Source organism: Pongo pygmaeus, chromosome 5 (genome assembly GCF_028885625.2).
Source record: "Pongo pygmaeus isolate AG05252 chromosome 5, NHGRI_mPonPyg2-v2.0_pri, whole genome shotgun sequence".
Taxonomy (NCBI): domain Eukaryota; kingdom Metazoa; phylum Chordata; class Mammalia; order Primates; family Hominidae; genus Pongo; species Pongo pygmaeus.
This window is the reverse complement of record NC_072378.2, coordinates 18280575-18306871: the sequence shown is the minus strand read 5'-3', so window position 1 is coordinate 18306871 and position 26297 is coordinate 18280575. Positions and strand designations below refer to the sequence as shown.

General features: G+C 42.4%; 1 protein-coding gene and 1 non-coding gene across 2 annotated transcripts in view; one reads left to right on the top strand and one right to left on the bottom strand.

Annotated features, from left to right (window-relative positions):
- RNF144B (ring finger protein 144B) overlaps positions 1 to 26297 on the bottom strand; it is a 192083-nt gene that overhangs the window by 150004 nt on the left and 15782 nt on the right. The window lies entirely within an intron of this gene.
- On the top strand, positions 12374 to 12476 carry LOC129039665 (U6 spliceosomal RNA). Its single transcript, XR_008503388.1, has one exon. It is a non-coding gene; the product is annotated as a U6 spliceosomal RNA (small nuclear RNA).

Genomic DNA, 26297 nt, shown 5'->3' with positions numbered 1-26297 from the left:
CCCATGCTTGTAATCCCAGCTACTCGGGAGGCTGAGGCGGAGGTTGCGGTGAGCCAAGACTGAGCCATTGCACTGCAGCCTGGGCAACAAAAGCGAAACTGCATCTCAAAAAAAAAAAAAATTAAAAAAAAAATTGAAAGAATTTCATTTTCAAAAGTTTTTAAATAGAACTACTTTATTAGCCTAGGCATATAATAAAACTAATTTATCAGCCAATATATAAATAATTTAGAAATTATATTCAAACATATGTAAATTATATTGTATGTATTATTTTAGTACCCTTTTTCATTTTCTAAGTGTACTGGTTTGGAAAATAAATTACCCTAATAAGAGCTACCAGGCAGGGCATGGTGGCTCACACCTGTAATCTCAGCATTTTGGGAGGCCAAGACGGGTGGATCACTTGAGATACGGAGTTCAAGACCAGCCTGGCCAACATGGTGAAACCCCGTCTTTATTAAAAATACCAAAGTTAACCAGGCATGGTGGCATGTGCCTATAGTCCCAGCTACTCGGGAAGCTGAGGCAGGAAAATCACTTGAACCGGGGAGGCAGAGGTTGCGGGGAGCCAAGATCGCACCGCTGCACTCCAGCCTGTGCAACAGAGCGAAACTTTGTCTCAAAAAAAAAAAAAAAAGCTACGATTTCTTAAGGGCTTACTATTTATGAGGCACTGTGCTTGAATCAATTTACTCTCTACAACCACTCTGAAAGGTCATTATTAGCATCTTCATTTCACAGAAAACTCCACCTGATGATAGTAAGTGCAGAACAAGAATGTGTCTCCAGTCTCAGCTCATACTCCCCACTCACCATCTTCTACTGCATCTTTCCCTACATCAACAGGACACACTACTGGCCCACCAAAGGTGGAATGCACTTGCAGTTAAGAACTACAAATTTGGCCTGGCACGGTGGCTCACGCCTGTAATCCCAGCACTTTGGGAGGCCGAGGCGGACGGATCACGAGGTCAGGAGTTAGAGACCATCCTGGCTAACACAGTGAAACCCCGTCTCTACTAAAAATACAAAAAATTAGCCGGGCATGGTGGCAGGCGACTGTAGTCCCAGCTACTCAGGAGGCTGAGGCAGGAGAATGGCGTGAACCCAGGAAGCGGAGCTTGCAGTGAGCCGAGACCGCGCCACTGCACTCCAGCCTGGGCGACAGAGCGAGACTCTGTCTCAAAAAATAAATAAATAAATAAATAAATAAATAAAATTTAAAAAAAGAACCATGAATTCAGGTCCATCATGACCTCTGACCCCATCACCCATGTGGCCAAGGCTGTGCATTTTCAGGACAGCTAGCACATTCTGGAGGGCAGACTATAGCTATGTGAAAATAAGTAAAATTTAAAAGCTGCCAGAACCCAGAAAACACCTTGAGAGAGATGTGACTGTGATCTGAGTCACACAGCATGTAGTTGTAACTTCTGCTTCTTAAATTAAATCAAGTCTCTTCCTCATTGTTCTTATTCTGTAAATGACCAGGAAGGACCAGAGACAAGACTTCTTCCTCTTCCAATCACTGATCTTTGTTCCAGATTAACTGCCTCCTTTATTGTCCTTCACCTAATTCAACCCAGATGATGCAAAATATTCAGCATGGAATGTTAAATATACCTTTCTTGAAAGAAAAAGACAACCTCAATTCATCAGATCATTGTAACTATGCATTAATCCTTACATAGAAAGATCATGAAATTCTGTTAAGCTTCCTTAAACTATGTCTGTATAAAGGGTCCCTAGATTCTACACTTCAGAACACTGGCTTCCATTCTTTGGAATATGTGCATCCTGGGTGGTTGCGTGGTCATCTCAAAGTTTGCACTTGAATAAACTCCCTTTGAACTCTGACCCTTTTGGTTATTTTAGGTTGACAGCTCTAAACCCAAGCAATGAATGACCCTCATACCTAAGAGAGTCACGCTTACCCCATGTCTTTCAAACTACGTGTCTTTTGTATGTGTAATCTCCAGTTCTGGAAAATCTTTTCTTGTTGTTGTTTTAAATGGTATCCTAGACACTCAAAGGGCAGACCATAATGTATAGCTCTTGCATTAATGTGAATTAAATGGTATTTGACCTCAGACCTTAGCATCACTAAAATTACAAATTCTTTGTCTCTGGCTATCCTATAATATAGACTAAGCTATGAAATGTAAAAGTTTTGTGCTATATTTAGCACTTGGTACATATTCCTCTCTGTCTTTAAGTGTCACTATTGAGACTATGAACTCTTTTTTTTTTTTTTTTGAGATGGAGTCTCGCTCTTTTGCCCAGGCTGGAGTGCAGTGGCGTGATCTTGGCTCACTGCAAGCTCTGCCTCCCGTGTAGCTGGGACTACAGGTGCATGCCACCATGCCCAGCTAATTTTTGTATTTTTAGTAGAGACGGGGTTTCACCAAGTTAGCCAGGATGGTCTCAATCTCCTGACCCTGTGATCCACCCACCTCAGCCTCCCAAAGTGCTGGGATTACAGGCATGAGCCACCACACCTGGCCTTTTTTTTTTTTTTTTTTTTTTTGACAGGGTCTCACTCTGTCACCCAGGCTGGAGTGCAGTGGCATGATTATAGCTCACTGCAGCCTCCAACTCCTGGGTTCAAGTGATCCTCCCACCTCAGCCTCCTAAGTAGCTGGGACTACAGGTATGCACCAGCATGCCCAGCTAATTTTTGTATTTTTTGTAGAATGGGGTTTCACCATGTTGCCCAGGCTGGTCTCAAACTTCTGGGCTCAAGCAATCCACCTGCCTCGGCCTTCCACAATGCTGGGATTACAGGTGTGAACCACTGTACAGGTAAACTCTTAAAATACCATTGTGTTTAACCTAGGTACTTATTTTTCCAATGCTTCCATTGTATCTTAATTGTTTCAGTTACATCCTATATGTACAAAAGGTTTCCCTTCAAAAAGAAAGACATTATTTAGTAGACAATTAGCAATATATGCTAGCAGATAGTGAAAATATATAAAGTACCTGTTAAGTAGATTACTCCAAGGATGTATCTACCTAGGATAATAGACTAAAATGTTACCTAGGCCGGGTGTGGTGGCTCATGCCTGTAATCCCAGCACTTTGGGAGACCGAGGCAGGTGGATCACCTGAGGTCAGGAGTTCAAGAGCAGCCTGACCAAAGTGGTGAAACCCTGCCTCTACTGAAAATACAAAAATTAGCTCGGCGTGGTGGTGTGTGTCTGCAGTCCCAGCTACTTGGGAGGCTGAGGCAGGAGAATCGCTTGAACCTCGGAGGCAGAGGTTGCAGTGAGCCGAGATCGCGCCATTGCACTACTGCCTGGCCAACAAAGCAAGATTCTGTCTCAAAAATAAATAAATAAATAAAATGTCACCTAATAAAAATGATATAATAAATGTTGGGGACTCAGGAGTGGGGAGGAAGAGACAGAGGGAGGTGAGAGATAAAAGACTATACATTGGGTACAGTGTACACTCTTCAGATGATGGGTGCACCAAAATCTCAGAAATTACCACTAAAAAACTTAACCATGTAACCAAAAACCATCTGTTCCCCAAAAACTATTGAAATTAAAAATAAGTAAATAAAATGTTGCCTAAAAGCAAGAGGTTTGTATTGGATTTGGATATCCCCCAAATCCTAATATGGTTTGACTTAAGACAAAGATATGATTGCAAATAGTTCACTAGGGAGGTGAGGGAGCAGGAAAGGGAAGATTGCTAATTAAGGATGTGTTGTTAAGCCAAAGCTAGAATTTAACTTCAGCAGAAAATGCTGAAAGCAAACATAGCCCTTACGATCATTCCATCCAGGGATGGGGGATCTGGAGTAATTATACCCCATCAGCTCCTGATTGAGGACTTCTGGGGGTTGGTGTGAACTCCCCAGCATTTCCAGATACTACCAGTTGGAACTCTAAAGCACAATGAAATGATAAGGTCTTAAAGGAAGTGGGCAGGACACTGATAGCAACTGCTACATCCTTCCAAGCCTAAAGTACCTTCTCATATCCAGTAATTAAGTAAATACCACCATGCTGCCTGCCCGCCCCACACCTCACAACAAAGCAGACAAACAATGGTCAAAGTCTAGCAGTGATGGGCTTTAAAGTATTTATAGCCAAGGAAGATAATTTTAATTTAAACACTCTTTCCCAAACAAAAAAATTTTAGAACATAAAATAATTTAATATTATTAAATGAAAAGGACAGAAATAGAGATTTTATATTCCAGCTGGGAGCAGCGGCTCACGCCTATAATCCCAGCACTTTGGGAGGCTGAAGCGGGTGGAACACGTGAGATCAGGAGTTCAAAATTAGCCTGGCCAAAATGGTGAAAACCTGTCTCTATTAAAAATACAAAAATTAGCCAGGTGTGGTGGCCCACGCCTGTAATCCCAGCTACTCAGGAGGCTGAGGCATGAGAATCGCTTGAACCCAGGAGGCAGAGGTTGCAGTGAGCCGAGATGGCGCCACTGCACTCCAACCTGGAGACTCTGTCTCAAAAAAAAAAAAAAAAAGAAAGAAAAGAATATGGAAATATCTTATATTTTATATTCTGTTAGACTTTGGGCTGCAAGTTATTTGAGAAAAAGCCATGAAATTCGCCATGAGAAAAAGCCATGAAATTGGCCCTATTAAAATATAACAAGGATTTCTCAGCCTAATCCAAACAAACAGTGTCGATGAATCATTTCTGATTGAGCTTGAGGTGCATATAAACAACTAGAAACAATTCAGCTGTGTATTTCAATGCTTCAATGAAGGGAAGACTTTGCCCATTGCTCCCTAGTTGGTCCAAATTTTTGTTTTCTTTTTAAAGAGAAAAATCGAGGTTTTTCTTTTCTTTTTGTGTGTTTGGTTGGTTGGTTAGTAATTTACAGACTATGTAACTGTGCTGTTCCCCAATACATGCATAAGGCAGGAGAGAGTGGGATTTGTTTGCTTGCCTGTTTGTTTTGGAAACATACTGATGTTACTTACTGAGCCTCCAAAGCACTCCCTATCTGTGGCTGCCCCCAAGTTCAGGCAGATGAGCATTCTGGGAGCTGCTCAAAGGAATACAGTTTTTTCTAGATATCAGACGGCAAGCCTATAATCTGTTGAAGAATTTCTCACCTAATTTTCACCTCTGTATATTACTCACCAATTTTACATCGATTGTCCCCTCCAAAAACATGATAAGCATTCCCATGGTCACATCCTGGGTGGATCTTAAAGAGTATTGGAAATAGCACATGCAGCTGTTAGCTTCTCCAAACACACAATCCAAAGCATTTAAATGCCCAGTCTGCAATGCTGGCAGTGAAAGACAAGAATAACAGTTACTTTTTATACCAAAGATAAATACCGGATGATGCCTGAAAAAGGCAGGGTCAGCCTAACTCATAGGCAGAGAAGAATACCACCAATGTCAACGGCAGGAAAAGCTCACTGGGAAGGATGCACAGGCTTGACTAATTAAAGGTCTTTTAAAGGAAAAGAGCAACATGGTTTTGTTAAATTTTGAAAATACTGCTCTCAACTGCTTTTTAAAATTGTGAACACACTAGGCACGGTGGCTCACACCTGCAATCCCAGCATTTTGGGAGGCCAAGGCAGGCAGATCACTGGAGGTCAGGAGTTTGAGACCAGCTTGGCCAACATGGTGAAACCCCGTCTCTACTAAAAATACAAAAAATTAGCCAGGTGTGGTGGCAGGCCTCGTAATCCCAGCTACTTGGGAGGCTGAGGCAGGAGAATTTCTTGAACCCGGGAGGCAGAGGTTTCAGTGAGCCCAGATCACACCGCTGCAGTCACTCCAGTCTGGGCAATAAGAGCGAAACTCTGTCTCAAAAAGAAAAGTGAAGCCTGGCGCAGTGGCTCACGCCTGTAATCCCAGCACTTGAGGAGGCCAAGGCGGGTGGATCATGAGGTCAGGAGTTCGAGACTAGCCTGGCCAACATAGTGAAACCCTGTCTCTACTAAAAATACAAAAATTAGCCAGGCATGGTGGCACACGCCTGTAATCCTAGCTACGTGGGAGGCTGAGGCAGAAGAATTGCTTGAACCCAGGAGGCAAAGATTGCAGTGAGTTGAGATTGTGCCACTGCACTCCAGCCTGGGTGACAGAGTGAGACTTTGTCTGAAAAGAAAAAGGGAAAGGAAAAGAAAAGGAAAAGTAAAGAAAAAGAAAAAATAAAATAAAATGATGAACAGGATTTAAAACTCTTCAATAAATACAGTGAATAATAAAACACGTTAGTTTCAAATTTGAGCTGTATGGAAGGGGGATGAGTGTGATAAACGGGGGAAAAACAATGATACATATGTGTTAAGTGAAGCAAAAGCTACAAAAGATCAAGTATATTGTCTGGGCGCAGTGGCTCACGCCTGTAATCCCAGCACTTTGGGAGGCCGAGACAGGTGGATCATGAGGTCAGGAGTTCAAGACCAGCCTGGCCAATATGGTGAAACCCCATCTTTACTAAAAATGCAAAAATTAGCCATGCATGGTGGTGCACGTCTATAATCCCAGCTACTCAGGAGGCTGAGGCAGGAGAATCGCTTGAACCCAGGAGGCAGAGGTTGCAGTGAGTTGACTCCAGCCTGCACTCCAGCCTGGACAACAGAGCGAGACTCCGTCTCAAAAAAAAAAAAGTACAATAATTATAGACTGCGGTGGTGGCTGTTTAAGAAACAAAGGGCTTAGACAAGGGGAAGAGAGTACCACATGTAGCGTGGTCAGAGAAAGCCTGTCTAAAGAAATAGTTAAGCTAAACTCCCCAAGAATCACAGTGAATCCTATAAAGAACCACGGAGAAACAGCCCTACTGCAGGTATACCTTGGTGACTTCAAGCTGCTCAGAGTTGCTGGAATTCAGGAAGAGGTGGAATGGAAACAGAGGGTTGGAGGTGGTTGGAGAGATAGGCAAGTGCCAAATCCCTTGGGGACCTGAAAGCCAATGATAAGGAATTTGCATAATCTCAATACAAGGAAAGCCATGAAAAGATTTTAAGCAGGGGAGAGAAGTCATGGGATTTACACTTTAACTTCATCACTCTCACTGCCCAGTGGATTCAAGAGAGAGAAAAGGTTAGAAGGTAGTCTTTGTCTTCACTGTCATTGTCATTCACTCCCTCCTCCTGCCACTTTCACCCCTGCATTGCTGACCACCAAAATCCCTGCAGCATTATATGCTACCCACAGGACAGCATTGCACCTCCGCAAATGCCTAATAATCCCTGTTCACTCAGCTCCCAAATTCCTGCAACCTTTTACCCCAAAGCCATGAACCCATCCCGACCTTCTTATAGGCATCCTGCCACACAGACCTCTTGTTCTATAGCTCGCATCAGCCTCCTCTGGGAGAATAACCCCAGTTCCTCCACTATGACCATCTCTTTTATCCCTCTACTGACCTCCTAGTTCAAACTCATGCCACCTTCTGTGTTCCTGGAACTAGATGTCATAGTGTTTTCTTTGCAAACAATTTGAATTCATGACACTATAAAATGCCTCACGTTGAAAGGAACTTTAGAGATATTCTGGTTTAACCTGCAGGTTTTTAAGACAAAGAAACAGGCCTGGTATGGTTAGATTTTTCTGAGGTCTCTGAGGTTAGGGAGTAGCAAAGCAGGACTAAACCCTGGGCCTCTGACTTCCTAGTTGCAGTTCCTTGCACGATTTTAAAGCAATTTTTAAAAACACTGCGGAGTGAGGGTGCTTTATGTTTTCTTTCTTTTCTTTTTTTTTTTTCTTTTCGAGACAGAGTCTCGCTCTGTCCCTCAGGCTGGAGTGCAGTGGCACGATCTCGGCTCACTGCAAGCTTCGCCTTCCAGGTTCACGCCATTCTCCTGCCTCAGCCTCCTGAATGGCTGGGACTACAGGCACTCGCCACCACGCCCGGCTAATTTTTTGTATTTTTAGCAGAGACGGGGTTTCACCATGTTAGCCAGGATGGTCTCTATCTCCTGACCTTGTGATCTGTCCACCTCGGCCTCCCAAAGTGCTGGGATTACAGGCGTGAGCTACCGTGTGCCGGCCGGCTTCATGTTTTATAAAACACTTTAACACATGCCATCTCGTAGAATCACGGCAGCCCCCAAGTAATAGATACAAATTGAAGCTGAGAAAGATGAAGCGCTGAGAGAGCTGCTAAGCCAGGACTTAGACTCAGGTCTTGTGGCTCCAAGTCCTGCAGAAACTACAAAAACTTTCCTATTGTCAGAAGAAGTTAGTCCTGGACATCAAAATTAGAGGTTTCCTATTTCTGCTCATTATTATTGGTTAATGATGCCTTTGTGTATATTAGTTTTACATTCCTCGGAAGATCAGATTTTTTTACAGCCCTATCAAGCTCTATGTGCCCATGTAATTATTGCTATTTTTCCTTTTTATTTATTTTTTTAATTGACACATAATTGTACGGATTTGTGGGGTGTACAGTGATATTTTGATATGTGTATATAATTTATAATGATCAGTTCAGGGTAATTAGTATATTTACCTCAAACATTTATCATTTCTTTGTGTTGGAAATATTCAAAATCCTCTCTTCTAGCTGTTTTATTTTTATTTTATTTATTTATTTATTTTACTTTTTTTGAGAGAGAGTCTCACTCTGTCACCCAGGCTGGAATGCAGTAGTGCGATCTTGGCTCACTGCAACCTCTGCCTCCTGGGTTCAAGCAATTTTCGTGCCTTAGCCTCCAAAGTAGCTGGGATTACAAGCACCCACCACCACACCCGGCTAATTTTTTGTATTTTTAGTAGAGACAGGGTTTTACCATGTTGACCAGGCTGGTCTCGAACTCCTGACCTCAGGTGATCCACTCGCCTCAGCTTCCCAAAGTATTGAGATTACAGGTGTGAGCCACTGCACACAACTCCTTCCAGCCATTTTAAAATACACAGTAAGTTAATTTAACTGTAGTCATCCTACAGTGCTGATAGAACACTAGAACTCATTCCTCCTATCAGTTGTTTTGTTTTTATTTTTACTTACTTGTTGGGAATAGGCCCCCAGTCTGGCCATAAACTGGCCCCAAAACTGGCCACAAACAAAATCTCTGCAGCACTGTGACATGCTCGTGATGGCCATGACACCCACGCTGGAAGGTTGTCGGTTTACCGGAATGAGGGCAAAGAACACCTGGCCCACCCAGGGCGGAAAACCGGAAAACCGGAAAACCGGAAAACCGCTTAAAGGCATTCTTAAACCACAAACCAGCATGAGGGATCTGTGCCTTAAGGACATGCTCCTGCTGCAGATAACTAGCCAGACCCATCCCTTTATTTCGGCCCATCCCTTTCTTTCCCGTAAGGAATACTTTTGGTTAATCTACAATCTATAGAAATAATGCTTATCACTGGCTTACTGTCAATAAATATGTGGGTAAATCTCTGTTCGAGGCTCTCGACTCTGAAGGCAGTGAGACCCCTGATTTCCCACGCCATACTCTATATTTCTGTGTGTGTGTGTCTTTAATTCCTCTAGCACCGCTGGGTTAGGATCTCCACGACTGAACTGGTCTCGGTATTTACTTATTTATTTATTTTTTAATAGAGACAGGGTTTTGCCATCTTGCCCAAGCTGATCTCAAACTCCTGGGCTTCAGTGATCCTCCTGCCTCAGCCTCCCAAAGTGCTGGGATTACAGGCATGTGCCACCACATCTGGCCTGATGATTTTATAACTGTTAACCAACCACTCTCCCTCTCCCCCTCTTCCCCACTCCCCTTCCCAGCCTCTATTAATGACTGTTCTACCCTCTACTTCTATGAGATCAACTTTTTAACCTTCCACATATAAGTGAAAACATGTGGTGTTTGTCCTTCTGTGCCTGGCTTATTTCACTCATAATATCCCCAGGCTTATCCATGTTGCCATGAATTATAGGATTTTGTTCTTTTTTGTGGCTGAATAGTATTCCATTGTGTGTATATACACCACATTTTATTTATCCATTCATCTGGTGATGGACACTTAGGTTGATTCCATATCTTGGCTACTGTGAATAGTGCTGCCATAAACATGGGGGTACAGGTATCTCGAGATCAGATTTTTTAATGTGGTTAAGGAAGAACTTTGTCCAATACTGGAAGTTGACTGGAATGAGGGTAAGGGTTTCTGAGCAGGAGAGAAACTTAAAAGAACAAATATAATGAAGAAAAGAGATGCCCCAGGGGCAGTGGTTCACACCTATAATCCCAGAACTTTGGGAGGCCAAGTTGGAAGGATTGCATAAGTCCAGGAATTTAAGACCAGTCTGGATAACATAGTGAGACACCATCTCTACAAAAACAAATTAGCCAAGCGTGGTGGCATGCAACTGTAGTCTCAACTACTTGGGAGGCTAAGGCAGGAGGATTGCTTGAGCCCAAGGGGTCGAGGCTGCAGTGAGCCATGATCGCAACACCACTGCATTGCAGCCTGGGTGACAGAGCAAGACTATATCAGAAAGAAAGAGAAAGAAAAGAGGGGAGGGGAGGGGAGGGGAGAGAAGAAGGAAGGAAGGAAGGAAGGGAAGAAAGAGAGAGAGAAGGAGAGAGAGAGGAAGGAAGGAAGAAAAGAAGGAGGGAGGGAGGGAAGGAAGGAAAAAAGAGAGAAGGAAAGAGGAAGGAAAGAAAGAAGGAGGGAGGGAGGGAAGAAAAGAGAGAGAAGGAGAGAGACAGTAAGGAAGGAAGGAGGGAAGGAAGGAAGGGAGGGAGGAAGGAAGGAAGGAAGGAAGGAAGGAAGGAAGAAAGAAAGAAAGAAAGAAAGAGAGAAAGATGCAAACTTTACCAAGTTTGTAATTTGGGCAGATCCAACACCATTATGGCAACTGTCATCATGAGGAAATGCGCTCTAAAACTGGTTTTCTTATTTTAAGTGCAAGTTACCACAGCACAATTTCACCACAGCAAAAGAATGTAGATGGTCTCATGGATTCATTATTAAAATATTTGAAGTATATACAAATTGGATTCTTTGAATTATTTTTTCCAGCTCATTTGAGGTTTAGAATTTCAAATCCAATGTCAAAAATATTCTCGGTGACAAAAAAAAAAAATGTCCTTCTCAGTTGCTTTGCAGGATGTGGAAGAGATTACTGCTTCAGAGGAAATATATTTTGGAATGCATTGCATCCTGATGCTACAATTAGTTCTATTCTTGTTCTGAAAATGGAAAGGGGTCAGGGGCTCTGCATAACTGACACTTAGCAGCAGCGGCAGATGCAAGCTGGCAGCCAGCATTCAGCCAGGAGAAGCGGTTTGCTTTTCCCATCTGAGCCCAACATAGACAAGTTAACAGAACACTTACACAAGAATTATTGTTTCCTTGTTCTTTTATTTGCTTTTATTTTGATGAGCTCAAACATTTTTCCCCAAACATCAGACCTATTATTGTCAACATTCCCTTAGGGTGCGCTAGGTACAGTTACTTTACAACCTGGGAGGTTGTAAAACCTCCCAGGCCAGGCGTGGTGGCTCACGCCTGTAATCCCAACACTTTGGGAGGCCAAGGGGGGCAGATCATGAGGTCAGGAGATCGAGACCACCCTGGCCAACATGGTGAAACCCCCGTCTCTACTGAAATACAAAAAATTAGCCAGGCATGGTGGTGCACGCCTGTAGTCCCAGCTACTCAGGAGGCTGAGGCAGAGGAATCGCTTGAACCCAGGAGGCAGAGGTTGCAGTGAGCCGAGATCACACCACTGCACTCCAGTGAGGTGACAGAGCGAGTCTCCATTTCAAAAAAAAACCAAAACAAACAAATGAAACTCCCAAATGTGAATGAAAAATACCTGTACTTACCTCAAATCTTGAGTACTATAGGAATATAGTTGATTCCCTTTGTGAGTAGTTGCTGAGCTAAGAGAAATCTTATGGGTCTATTAACTAAAAGCCCAGAATAATATAATTATTAGGATTTTCTTAATATTATTCACTGAACCTGAATAATCGTCTGAGAAATGAATATAACAAATCAAGCAAACAACATTACTTGCTTTTAGAAGGCTAAAAATAAATGTCTAAAGCAGCAAGTGTTCTGCTGAAAATAATCATGCAAAATGCACATATCTCGCATACCATCAAATCGGACCATTTTTCAGGGCATCCTCCATTATTGCATTCCACCCCATTCACACTCCTTGGCAATTAAGACACCCAAGTTGCGACATGCAGATTCTGGTCTCGCTCAGTTGAGTGCTGTCTGAGTGTGGTGGCATAGATGAGTCAGCCAAATACCTCACCCCACATATCTCTCATACCTATCCAGAGACCCCAAGATCGTGGTTAGCAAATACACAGAAGGCTTCCAGCACATTACCTTGGCCTTGGGGGTTTGTGCATTCTTCAAAGTCAACTGAAATCTGGAGACTCTGAATCATCTTCTCCAACACTGCACTATACTACACTAGCATGCTTGCTTCAGCAGCACACATACTAAAATTGGAACAATACAGAGGAGATTAGCATGGCCCCTGCACAAGGATGACACACAAATTCGTGAAGGATTCCATATTTTCAAAGATCGAGTGTTCTCACGCATAAGTAGGAGCTGAGCTATGAAAATGCAAAGGCATAAGAATGGTACAATGGACTCTGGGGACTCAAAGGAAAGGGTGGGAGTGGAGTGAGGGATAAAAGACTACAAATTGGGTTCACTGTATACTGCTCAGGTGATGGGTGCACCAGTATCTCACAAATCATGACTAAAGAACTTACTCATGTAACCAAATACCACCTGTTCTCCAAAAACCTATGGAAATAAATAATTTAAATATATTAGCCAATATTTAAGAGCAGGGAGGATTACTAGTCTAAGATGATAAGATTATATCTCTAAGATAACCATTTCCAGCTTTTTAAGGCACTGAATGGTGCTCTTGTACATAGGATTTTTAATAAGAATTCCTATGACTGAGTAATGTTTGTATTCATGTTAGGTTATTTTTCTTTCTTTGGGTAAGAAAACTACCTTTGTGGCCGGGCGCGGTGGCTCACGCCTGTAATCCCAGCACTTTGGGAGGCTGAGGCGGGTGGATCACGAGGTCAGGAGATCGAGACCATCCTGGCTAACACGGTGAAACCCCGTCTCTACTAAAAATATAAAAAAATTAGCCGGGCGTGGTGGCAGGAGCCTGTAGTCCCAGCTACTTGGGAGGCTGAGGCAGGAGAATGGCATGAACCCGGGAGGCGGAGCTTGCAGTGAGCCGAGATCGCGCCACTGCACTCCAGCCTGGGTGACAGAGCGAGACTCCGTCTCAAAAAAAAAAAAAAAAAAAAAAAAAAGAAAACTACCTTTGCATTTAAGATTCTGACTGGGTGTGGTAGCTCACACCTGTTATCTCAGAGCTTTGAGAGGCCAGGGCAGGAGGCTCGCTTGAGGCCAGGAGTTTGATAGTAGCCTGGGCAGCATAGCAAAACCTCATCTCTACAAAAATATGAAAAAAAAAAAAAAAAAAAATGGCCAGGTGTAGTGGCATGCACCTGCAGTCCCAACTACCCGGAAGGCTGAGGCAGGAGGATCCCTTGAGCCCAGGAGTTCAAGGCTACAGTGAGCTATGATGGCACCACTACACTCCAGCCTGGGTGACAGAACAAGAATCTGCCTCTTAAAAAAAGGGGGGGGAGTGGGCAGGGTGGATGAAGATTCAGATGAAGCAGAAAATGAAAATAATGTTTCAGGAATGCAAAAGAGGGCAGACGCAGTGGCTCACGCCTGTAATCCCAGCACTTTGGGAGGCTGAGGTGGGTGGATCACCTGAGGTCAGGAGTTCAAGAACAGCCTGGCCAACATGGTGAAACCCTGTGTCTACTAAAATTACAAAAAATTAGCTGGGCATGGTGGCAGGCACCTGTAATCCAAGCTGAGGCAGAAGAATCGGTTGAACCCTGGAGGCAGAGGTTGCAGTGAGCTGAGATTGCGACATTGCACTCCAGCCTGGGTAACAAGAGTGAGACTCCATCCATCTCGGAAAAAAAAAAAAACATGAATAAAAAAAGGAATGCAAAATAAGTAATACCAGTCAAAATGTCACACCTCTGCTTTCTTAAAAATTGAATTTTATAGGCCAGGCACAGTGGCTCACGCCTGTAATCCCAGCACTTTGGGAGGCCAAGGCGGGTAGATCACGAGGTCAGGAGATTAAGACCATCCTGGCTAACACAGTGAAACCCCATCTCTACTAAAAATACAAAAAATTAGCCGGGTGTGGTGGCACGTGCCTGTAGTCCCAGCTACTCAGGAAGCTGAGGCAGGAGAATGGCGTGAACCTGGGAGGCGGAGCTTGCAGTGAGCCAGGATCGCGCCACTGCACTCCAGCCTGGGCGACAGAGCGAGACTCCATCTCAAAAAAAAAAAAAAAAATTGAATTTTATATAAACAGCATTTTATTTGCCATTGATTTAAAACAAGGCTCAGTATAATTGAATAGGTTTATATTTTCAGGTAGTTTCTGATTCTGTGAAAAGTATACTTTACAATCAAGAGTAATGACAATCATTATGAGCAACACTCCTCATCATCTAGTATCTCTGATAAAGAGTATGATGCTACAACACTAACTCTAGTAGTGAACTGCAATATAAAAAATTGATAAGTAAAAAATGAACAATCCAGAAGAGTGTTTACAAAAAATCAAACAACTGGACTGGCTTTCATAGATCATCTAGTCCCTTTACCAATTTGTTAACAATGAAATTAAAATAATTAAGATGGGCACCTTTCGGCCAGGGGCTATGGCTTTGTGGCTCTGTGGCCAGCTTACTTTTGGTTCTAAGAAGACAGAAGTCAAAAAGCCAGAGCAAGAAACCAGCGATACCACTTTTACCATTAGGACACGTGACAATTGATCCTAATGGTTTTGTCACTTGAGCCTTCTAGCCAAAATTGACTTGCAAACAAAACATTCCAAAATATTTGATAGCTGAACCTTTAAATGCAGCCATTTTTGGACTTCCATCAAGAAAAGAGGCTGGCCAGGCACAGTGGCTTACGCCTGTAATCCCAGCACTTTGGGAGGCAGAGGCTGGTGGATTGCTTGAATCCAGGAGTTTGAGACCAGCCTGGGCAACATGGCAAAAATTCATCTCTACAAAAAATACAAAAAATTAGCTGGGTGTGGCAGCATGTACCTGTAGTCCCAGCTGCTCCAGAGGCTGAGGTGGAAGGATTACTTGAGCTTGGAAGGTCAAGCCTTCAGTGAGCCATGATGGTGCCACTGTACTCCAGCCTGGGTGACAGAGTGAGACTCTGTCTCAAAAGAAAAAAAAGAGAGAGAGAGAGAGGCTAATGTTGAGCCTGTCAATATTTTTCCAAAGTCTTAGAACTCAGAAAGAGTAAGGTAAGTTTAGATAAAGTTGAAAAATCTCAACCACATCTCTACAAGAAATGTTGGTGAGACTAAAAAAGCAAGTTAAACAAAACAGGCACAGTTCCACGACATCCTTGGGAAACATTTTCTGAATACTAAAAAGAAACAATTCATTCTTAAATACAAGAAAAATACATTTAAATATCAGAAAAACCTGGAAAATACTTTTTTTTTTTTTGAGACAGAGTCTCACTCTGTCATCCAGGCTGGAGTGCAGTGACACGATCTCGGCTCACTGCAACCTCCACCTCCTGGGTTCAAGCAATTCTCCTGCCTCAGCCTCCTGAGTAGCTGGGACTACAGGCACGTGCCACCACGCCCGGGGAATTTTTGTATTTTTAGTAGAGACAGGGTTTCACCATGTTAGCCAGGATGGTCTCGATCTCCTGATCTCATGATCCACCCGCCTCGGCCTCCCAAAATGCTGGGATTACAGGCATGAGCCACCGTGCCCAGTGAAAGTACATTTTTAAAAATCATGGTTAGTACTCACTGAAGAAATAGGACCCTGAAAGTACAAAATATCATGTTTCAGGACAGTTCAAGTTTCAGATGAATCCAAGTATTCATTACTCTTTAAATTGGTATACCAAGATACCTTTAGACCTAGTTCTTATATTTTAAAATTGTGTTTAAGATCCCTAACCTAAAATAGCTAGCAGCATGTTACTTTGATTTCCTGGAATTACAGATTAACAGAGCTAGAAAGATATTCAAGATGATTTGTTTCAACACCTATTTATAGATAAGTGAGTGTCCTGAGACCCAGACAGACTGAAGGTCATGCAGTGGCAAGATGAAAACCAGGACCCAGATTCCTTGACTCTTAGTTTAATTTACTGAATCCTGGTTGTAATTTTAATTTTGAGATTGATTTTGACAGTAATTCCATGCATAGTTTACTACCACAGGAGACTTTAAAAAAAAACTGAAGTGGAGAATAAAGATAATAGTACAGAAACATTCCCTCCTCAAAAAAAAAAAAATATATATATATATACCCTCAATAAGCAAAAAATTTTCATATCACTTTTTTTGCCCTAAATTGCCAAATGTGTTGCCTAAATTCATTTCCCTTTAATGCCACGGCCTAAATTAGAAGCATTGGCTTCCTTTTAAGAAAACACTCTTTACAGGTTTGTAATCTGAGGTTACAAATAACCCCAAAATCCCAGTGGGTTAAAACAAAAAGGGCTTTCTCACTCATGCCAAATGTCCGTGCTGGCTCAACAGGTATGCTGCTGCAAGTAAACACTCAGAGACAAATCCCCAGAAAGCTTCTTGGATTAAGAACCCCTACTCAGTATACATTAATTACCTTGATTTAGCCATCCCACAATATATACATATATCAAAACGTCATGTTGTGTACCACAACTACATATAATTTTTGTCAATTTAAAAAACAAAAAATAAATTAGAGGTGACATACAATTCTGCTTGCAAATCATTGGTCAAACTGATCACAACATCCCATCCAACCACATGGGGTCAGTAAATGCAATACCAGAAAGCAGTGGCTGGGTGTAGGGGCTCATGCCTGTAATCACAGCACTTTGGGAGGCCGAGGCGGGAAGACTGCTTGAGGCCAGGACTTTGAGATTAGCCCAGGCAACACAGCAAGACCCTTGTCTCTACAAAAATTTAAAAATTAGCCAGGCACGGCTTGAGCCCGAGTTCAAGGCTGCAGTGAGCTATGATTGCTCCACCGCACTCCAGCCTGGGCAACAGAGTGAGACCTCGACCCTCAAAAAACCAAAAACAAAAAACAAGAAGACAGAAAGCCAGAACATATTCAGAGAACAGCATAACTACCATACCTTATATTTCTAAAACATAAAAAAACTGAATATTGACCCCCTCTGATTGAATACACAACAGTTTATGTAGTACTTAATTTTTAAATCATAAGCCAAAAGAAGTTAAAGAGAATGTCACTAAGAATCAAGAACCTCCCGCAATACCCATTGTTCCACCACCAGCTAACTGATGACCCTGGCAGGTCACATCAGTTTCCTCATTTGTAAAATATGGAATGGGTGAGACTAGATGATTTTTGAGGTCCTATCTGGCCTTATAAGACCTACAATCCTAATTTACATGAATTTATGAGAGCGTTCAGGACTCTTTACTGCATTAGCAATACTAAAGTCAAAATATTTTCTCTTAAAAATGCAACAACTAGACTGGGCGCAGTGGCTCACCTGTAATCCCAGCACTTTGAGAGGCCGAAGTGGGCGGATCACCTGAGGTCAGGAGTTCGACACCAGCCTGGCCAACATGGTGAAACCCTGTCTCTACTAAATATACAAAAAATTAGCTGGGCTTGGTGGCAGGTGCCTGTAATCCCATCTACTCAGGAGGCTGAGGCAGGAGAATCTCTTGAACCCGGGAGGCAGAGGTTGCAGTGAGCTGAGAATTTGCCATTGCACTCCAGCCTGGACAACAGAACGAGGCTCCATTTCAAAAAAAAAAAAAAAAAAAAAAAGGCCGGGTGTGATAGCTCACACCTGTAATCGCAACACTTTGGGAGGCCAAGGCAGGTGGATCACAAGGTCAGGAGTTCAAGACCAGCCTGGCCAACATAGTGAAAACCCACCTTTACTAAAAATACAAAAATTAGCCAGGCATGGTGGCATGCGCCTGTAGCCCCAGCTACTCAGGAGGCTGAGGCAGGAGAATCACTTGAACCCAGGAGGCGGAGGTTGCAGTGAGCCATGATTGCACCACTGCACTCCAGCCTGGGCAACAGAGCGAGACTCCGTCTCCAAAAAAAAAGTCTTAATTTCAAAAAACCATACAAAAATAATTATTTCTTGGTTGGCATTTGTTTTGTTTTGTTGCTTTTTTTTATTGTGCTTTCTTAATAGTCACAGAAGCAGAAAATCTCACTTTGTTCAAGGAATTATAGTATGTTGTTTGGCTTGCGCCAAAGAATCTTACACCAACATCTAGGAACAGCTTTTCTCGCCAAAGCAAAAGTTTTCTGTTCATTCTAGACCTGACTGTGCTTTACTATGTTTTGATACACAATCTTTTTGTTATTTATTTCTCTATACTTGTATTTGTCCCCTTTCTTATAGGGTTGAGGGAATTCTAAATTCTACAAAGCAATAATGTAGCATTATACTTTTTCCTTATAGGAATCAGCCCGTACTCTTAATGTGAACTAAAGTCATTCTGTCCAACCAGTTGATGAGATATGGGGACTCTTATTTATTCCTGATCATTAGGCTGATCTTCAAAGAAAAAGAAACACTTGGTTTTATATAACATGGAAAGATAATAGTATAAGCTCTTGTCTGATAAAGGAAAATATGAAATTAGATATATGACTCCCTAATCCGTTCTAACAAAAGGTAGATTATGAAGCAAGTCACTTAAAGTCAAGACACTCTATTTAGATCCAATGTTAGTAAACATCTTGATCTGGGCTGGGCATGGTAGGTCATTCCTGTAATTCTAGCAGTTTGGGAGGCTGATGTAGGAGGATCACTTAAGGCCATGAGTTTTAGACCAGCTGGCCAATATAGCAAGACCCAATCTCTATAAAAAATTAAAAAATAGCTAGGCATGGGTGGTGCATACCTGTAGTGACAGCTACTCAGGAGGCTGAGGCGAGATCACTTAACCCCAGGAGTTCAAAGCTGCAATGAGCTATGAGTGAACCATTGCACTTCAACCTGGGTGGCCCTGTCTCAATCAGTGTAGTTAAGGAAGCTGAATGTGGGGCCCAATGTGAAAAAGAGCCTGGTTAGCTACTAATAAACTAAAGTGAATGGTCCGAACTAAGATTAAAGTTAACTCTACTCTTTTCTTTTCCACGAATGCTAAGATTCTCTGTGGGGTTTCTTCCTAATATTCAATGTGAGGAAAGGACAGACATTCTTGCTTTCCAATTGTCTACAGAAGCCTGCTTTACCCATCTGAAAAAGTAAACCTATATTTGCAGAAACCCCAAGTCTGGTTAACCATATTTCCAAAATCTGACTTGAAAAGTCATTAAATGTGTCCAGGGTGGGAGATGATGCCAGGTTATAAATTGTACATGCCATTCACTACTTCAGATATACATTAATGTAAAATAAACTTCGTCGATCTAGAAAAATTATTTCCTGGCCAGGTGCGGTGGCTCACGCCTGTAATCCCAGCACTTTGGGAGGCTGAGGTGGGCGGATCACCTGAGGTCGGCAGTTCGAGACCAGCCTGACAAACATGGAGAAACCCCGTCTCTACTAAAAATACAAAATTAGCCGGGCATGGTGGCACACGACTGTAATCCCAGCTACTCGGGAGGCTGAGGCAGGAACGTCGCTTGAACCCAGGAGGCAGAGGTTGCGGTGAGCCAAGATTGCACCATTGCACTCCAGCTTGGGCAACAAGAGCGAAACTCTGTCAAAAAATATATCTATATATATATTTTTCCAGCTAGAGCTAAGTCTTTGCCCCATAGACACTGAAAAACTTCAGAATGGTTTCCAGCATTGGGCCCAGTGGGTCTGTCTGCTGTCTCCCTGCTGCATCTGTTTACAACTAACTTGAATTATTATAATTAAAGAGCTTGTCACAATTCCTAAACCCAAAACTGTAGAGCATTGTTCATTCATCACATTATAGAAATAAAGAGATTTGTTTTGAAAATAGAGGTCTACCTAAACCCCAAGTCCTTAAGTCAGAAACAAAATTACAGCTTGATGGTGGTGAAATAGGAGCTCAGAAAGAACTGGAGAAATTGAATCATTAAGGCCTAAATTTTCTAACTACCTATGTTAATGAAGGCAATCTTAAATTAGAAGTATTTTTCTTCCAAGTAAAGTCTCTCCTCTACACAATTAAGGGGTTAGACTAGAGAAATAATTCCTAACCAGAACACTTTGTCAGATTACCTAGGAAACTCTTCCAAACACACATACCCACCCGCACTCCAGACCTGCTAATTCAGAAGGTGTCATGTGTATTTTGAAAATGTTGGCCAGGCGTGGTGGCTCACGCCTGTAATCCCAGCACTTTGGGAAGCCAAGGTGGCTGGATCAAGAGGTCAGGAGATCGAGACCATCCTGGCTAACACGGTGAAACCCCGTCTGTACTAAAAATACAAAAAAAATTCCCCAGGCGTGGTGGCAGGCTCCTGTAATCCCAGCTACTTGGGAGGCTGAGGCAGAAGAATGGCTTGAACCCGGAAGGCGGAGGTTGCAATGAGCCAAGATCGCACCACTGCACTCCAGCCTGGACGACAGAGCAAGACTCTGTCTCAAAAAAAAAAAAAGAAAAGAAAAGAAAATGTTCCACAAAAAGATTCTGATACACATCTTTAGTTTGTAAATTCTAAATCTCTGAAGTTCCCTCCAGCTCTAAGTGTCTATATTAATAAATGGAGCCAATGAGAAAAGAGCGCTATAGAGTTAAATCAATAAGGCTCTGTAAGCAATAATAATGTATTGATTACATGGTGGCACTGTAGTGAAAGAAGAACCACAGTGGTTGCCATCTTCTGGTACAACTGTTGAGAAGGCTTTAATGTTGGATCTGTATGGTATTTCACAGATTTCATGTTTAGAAAAGGGGATGGGCTTTGGCAGAGAGTTTTCACTGACACCTCTACAAGGCCTCTTTGGAAACTTAATGTTTCTGTTGTGTCTTTGACTCTTAACCACACCCTAACAATGAAGATCACCCAGCTCACTTAATGTCTGTTGCCTAAAACTGAACACCCCTGTCTACCAACAGTCCTAAGTCTGCTCAAAGTTCCACAATTTCCTTTTTTTTTTTTTTTTTTTTTTTTGACAGAGTCTTACTCTGTCACCCAGGCTGGAGTACAGTAGTGTGATCTCGGCTCACTGCAACCTCCGCCTCCCGGGTTCAAGCTATTCTCCTGCCTCAGCCTCCCAAGTAGTTGGGATTACAGGCACCCACCACCATACCCAGCTAATTTTTGTATTTTTAGTAGAGACAGGGTTTCATCATGTTGGCCAGGCTGGTGTCGAACTCCTAACCTCAGGTGATCCGCCCACCTCAGCCTCCCAAAATGCTGGGATTACAAGTGTGAGCCACAACACCCGGCCAATTTCCATCCTTCAATCAGTGATTTTACAAATTCTGATTCTGGCATGCATCAAGTACAAAATCATATTTATTAATTTAGTTTACTCCTCTCTTTGCAGTTTCTATTTTTACTTATGTTTCAAAAAGTTTTATTTATGTGCATCTTGAGTAATTTTGATAAATGTATATTTTACCTTTCTGAACTGTAATATCTTGATATTAAACTTACAAATGAAAATGTTAAACAACTTAATTATCCAGTAAGTTCATTGCTTTGTACTTACTGAACACTTGAGTTGAATAATAGTAATTAACAGTTCAACCAAATTAAAACTATAATGATTAGATAATTTGCTCATGGTTATTCAGCAAGCCAGAAATTATATAATAATAAGCCAGGAATAAAATATAAAACCTAGATCTAAATTTAATAATAAGTACACAGTATCTGTCTTTTGAATGCATGATTTCAGTAGGACAGTAAAAAGAAATCTTAAATAAATGGTAAGATATACACCACATTCATAGATGAGAGAATTCAATATTTTATTTATTTATTTATTTGCTTGTTTACTTTTTGAGATAGGGTCTTGCTCTGTCACCCAGGCTGGAATGCAGCGGCACAATCATGGCTCACTGCAGCTTCAACCTCCCAGGCCTGAGTGATCCTCCCACCTCAGCCTCCCGAGTAGCTGGGATCACAGGCATGCTCCACCATGCCTAGCTAATTTTTTAATTTTTAATTTTTTTAATTAGCCAGGAGTCTTGAACTCCTGGGTTCAAGTGATCCTCCCACACTGACCTCCCAAAATGCTGGGATTACAGGACTAAACCTGGCCTCACTATTTTAAATACGTAAATTCTCTCCAAATAACTGTATAGATTCAGTGTAATTCCAATAAAAATTCAAATAGGATTTTGTGGGGAAAGGTCACAAAATGAATTTAAGGACTTCTAGGCAATAAGTCATGCTGAGCTAATTTGGGAAGCCTACCCCATCCCACACCCTTCTATGTTAACACATATAAGCTCTGAATAAAATGTAACAATCTTTTTGAGACAGAGTTTTGTGCCCTCCAGGCTGAAGTGCAGTGGTGCGATCTCAGCTTACTGCAACCCCCACCTCCTGGGTTCAAGTGATTCTTGTGCCTCAGCCTCCCAAGTAGTTGGAATTATAGGTGTGTGCCACCACCTATAATTTTTTGTATTTTTAGTAAAGATGGGATTTTGCCACGTTGGCCAGGCCTCTCGAACTCCTGGCCTCAAGTGATCTGCCTGCCTCAGACTCCCAAAACCCAAAGTGCTGAGATTCCAGGCATGGGCCACTATGCCTGGCGGAATGTAACAAATTTTTTTTTTTTTTTCTGAGACGGAGACTTGCTCTGTCGCCCAGGCTGGAGTACAATGGCGCAATCTCGGCTCACCACAACCTCTGCCTCCCAGGTTCAAGCAATTCTTCTGGCTCAGCCTCCCAAGTAGCTGGGATTATAGGCGCATGCCACCATGCCCAGCTAATTTTTGTATTCTTAGTAGAGGCAGGGTTTCACCATGTCAGCCAGGCTGGTCTCGAACTCCTGACCTCAGGTGATCCACCCGCGTTGGCCTCCCAAAGTGCTGGGATTACAGGCATGAGCCACCACGCCTGGCCAACAAAATATTTTTAAATGCATAGCTGGGCAGAAAGCTAGAAAGGGCAATCCCTCAGAAACAGAAAAGAAACTCAAAACCCACAATGTTGAGTAGGAATTGAAGACCTAGTAGAAATATGAGAATAGGATACCCACTTTCCAGTGTGGCATTTATCTACCACATGGAGCTGAAATTAAACACCTTATATAAATAATAGACTGGGCATGGTGGCTCGCACCTGTAATCTCAGCACTTTGGGAGGATGAGACAGGAGGATCTCTTGAGGCCAAGAATTTGAGACCAGCCTGGGCAACACAGCAAGACCCCCCATGTCTAAAAAAATATAAATTATAAAGAATATATATATATATATAAAATATGTGTGTGTGTCTGTGTATATGTGTGTGTGTATATATACATATACATATATTTTATTTTTTTCTTATTTTAATATATAAAGTGAGAAGGGAGGAACTAATAAAAAAAAGAAAACCACCTTCCTCTCAAGAGGGAAGCAGTACAAAAGCTTGCCACTTGCTCTGGACTATGCATGGAAAAAGAATCACTCATGAGAAATTAGAGATTTAAGCCTGTTCAGGGTAGATGAAAGGAATTCAAGTGCACCTTAACTACACAGGATTGGAAACCAGGTCCAAAACTAAGAAAACACGCAGGCCTTGACAAATGAAATATAAAACGGCCTCACAGGAACACCACTCCACCCCAGAACATGTGGAACCTGTTGATGAACTTACAGTCAAAAATGATAAGGCTCATGAGCCATAAACCACCCTGAGAAAGAGGGAATTAGCGATAAGATAGAAGTTGGGTGCAGAGGCTCATGCCTGTAATTCCAGTACTTTGGTGGGCTGAGGCAAAAGGATCGCTTACGGCCAGGAGTTCAAGACAAGCATAGGCAATATAATGAGACTTCATCTCTACAAAAAAAAAAAAATTAAAAATCAGCCCAGCATGGTGGCACACACCTGTAGTCCCAGCTACATTGAGAGCTGGGTGAGAGGATTGAGGTGGGAGGATGGCTTGAGACTGGGAGGTTGAGGCTGCAGTGAGCCATGATCACATCACTGCACTCACTCCAGCCTGGGTGACAGAGGAAGAGTTTGTCTCAAAAAAAAAAAAAAAAAAAAAAAAAAAAAGAGGCCAGTCATGGTGGCTCATACCTGTAATCCCAGAATTTTGGGAGACCAAGGATCACCTGAAGTCAGGGGTTTGAGAGCAGCCTGATCAATATGGTGAAACCCCATCTCTACTAAAAATACTAAATTAGCCGGGCATGGTGGTGCATGCCTGTAATCCTAGCTACTTGGAAGGCTGAGGCAGGAGATTTGCTTGAACCGAGAGGCAGATGTTGCAGTGAGCCGAGATCGTGCCTCTGCACTACAGTCCGGACAAAAAGAGCGAAACTCCATCTCAAAAAAAAAAAACAACAGGAGAGATGAAACAAAAAAGATAATTGACTCCATTGAAAGTACAAATGATAAAGCACTAAGAATGTTAATGTTAATGGTTTTAAAATGTTTGAAAAGATAATGGATGGAATAGAACATGTAAGTCAAGAAAAGGACATTATGAAATAAAAGGAGATTCAAAAAGAACCAATAGAGATCTATTAAAAATATCATTAATGGAAAAAAAAACTAAAGTAGGCCATTATAACAGATTGTATTATTACTCAAAAATACTCCTTTCTTCTTCCCCTGGGGAGGAATCTAGTTCTGCATCTCATTGATGTTGGGTGGACCACTGACTTGTTTTGACCAATGGCCTAAATGACAATGCACCCAGTCGTAAGCAGAGGATTTAGGAAGCATTTCAAGCCTCAGTCAGCCCTACTGCCCACCATGAGAACCTCACATCCCAGAGAGGAGCTGCTCTCTTCCTTCAGCCTGGGTCTCAGAGTGAGAAGGTACACAAGGTCTACTTTACATGACCTTGGAGCAGAGACACTGCTCTCCACCTGCAGCCACTGACGTGCAATGTGAGCAAGAAATCGGGAATGGCTGTAAGTCACTGCGGGGGTTCGTTACACTGAATTATCAAAGCAGAGACTGATCAGTACAGCCAGCTGAAGAGAGAATTCGTGAAATTAAAGATAAAGCTGAAGAAAGCCCAGGGCACAATACAGAGGGAGAAAAATTTAATGGGAAATATATGAAGTTAAGGAGCACAAAAACAATTAGAATTTCTGGTAACGCTTATAATAAATCTGAGAGTGTAGACTAGAGAAAATAGGGGGTGTATTCATTTTCTGTAACCATGAAACAACTTAGGACAAGTTGTTTCACGGCTACAGAATTCTAGAGCAGGACTTAGTGGCTGCTCTAGAGTCCCGGTCTCATGGCTCTCACAAAATGGCTTGCTTCTGCAAAGCCAGTGGGAGAACTTCTTTCCAGTGAACTTTGACAGAGTCTTATGCAATGTAATGTAATCATGGGAGTCACACCATCCCATGTCTTCACACCCATCATCTTCACAAGTCATACTCACACTCAAGGAGACCCTTCCTTTACAGGGCGTAGATACCAGCAGGTAGGAAGCCTGGGCCACACCTTGGCATTTTACCTACCATAGGGAAAAAGCAATAATAGAAAATGGACTATGCCTGGCCATGCGCGGTGGCTCACGCCTGTAATCCCACCACTTTGAGAGGCCGAGGCGGGCAGATCACGAGGTCAGGAGATCGAGACCATCCTGGCTAACACTGTAAAACCCGTGTCTACTAAAAATACAAAAAAAAAAAAAAAAAAAAAAATTAACCAGGCGTGGTGGCAGGCACCTGTAGTCCCAGCTACTCGGGAGGCTGAGGTAGGAGAATGGCATGAACCCGGGAGGCGGAGCTTGCAGTGAGCTGAGATCGCGCCACTGCACTCCAGCCTGGGCAACAGAACGAGACTCCGTCTCAAAAAAAAAAAAAAAAAAAAAAAAAAAGAAAGAAAATGGACTATGCCTAAGGCATATTCTAGCACTCATGCTCTTACGACTATACTAAAGGATAGCAGGCATTCAGCAGCGCACCAGGCCAACACGACATTGCCCTTAGAATTCTACAGGCACAGGAAGGTTTTACACTACAACCACAGAAGGCTGAGTCATGTCTTCATGCCCAGTCGTCATCTTTCTTCCATCCTTCCAGGCCAATCTAATAGCCTACCTCTGGGTCCAAAGTTCCATTTCTATGAAATAAATTGCATGTGTTCCCCACCATTGTAAATATTTTATGTGCAACTCACACGTGTTTTTCAAGTTGTCTTTTAAACTTTTAGGAACACATTAATAGAA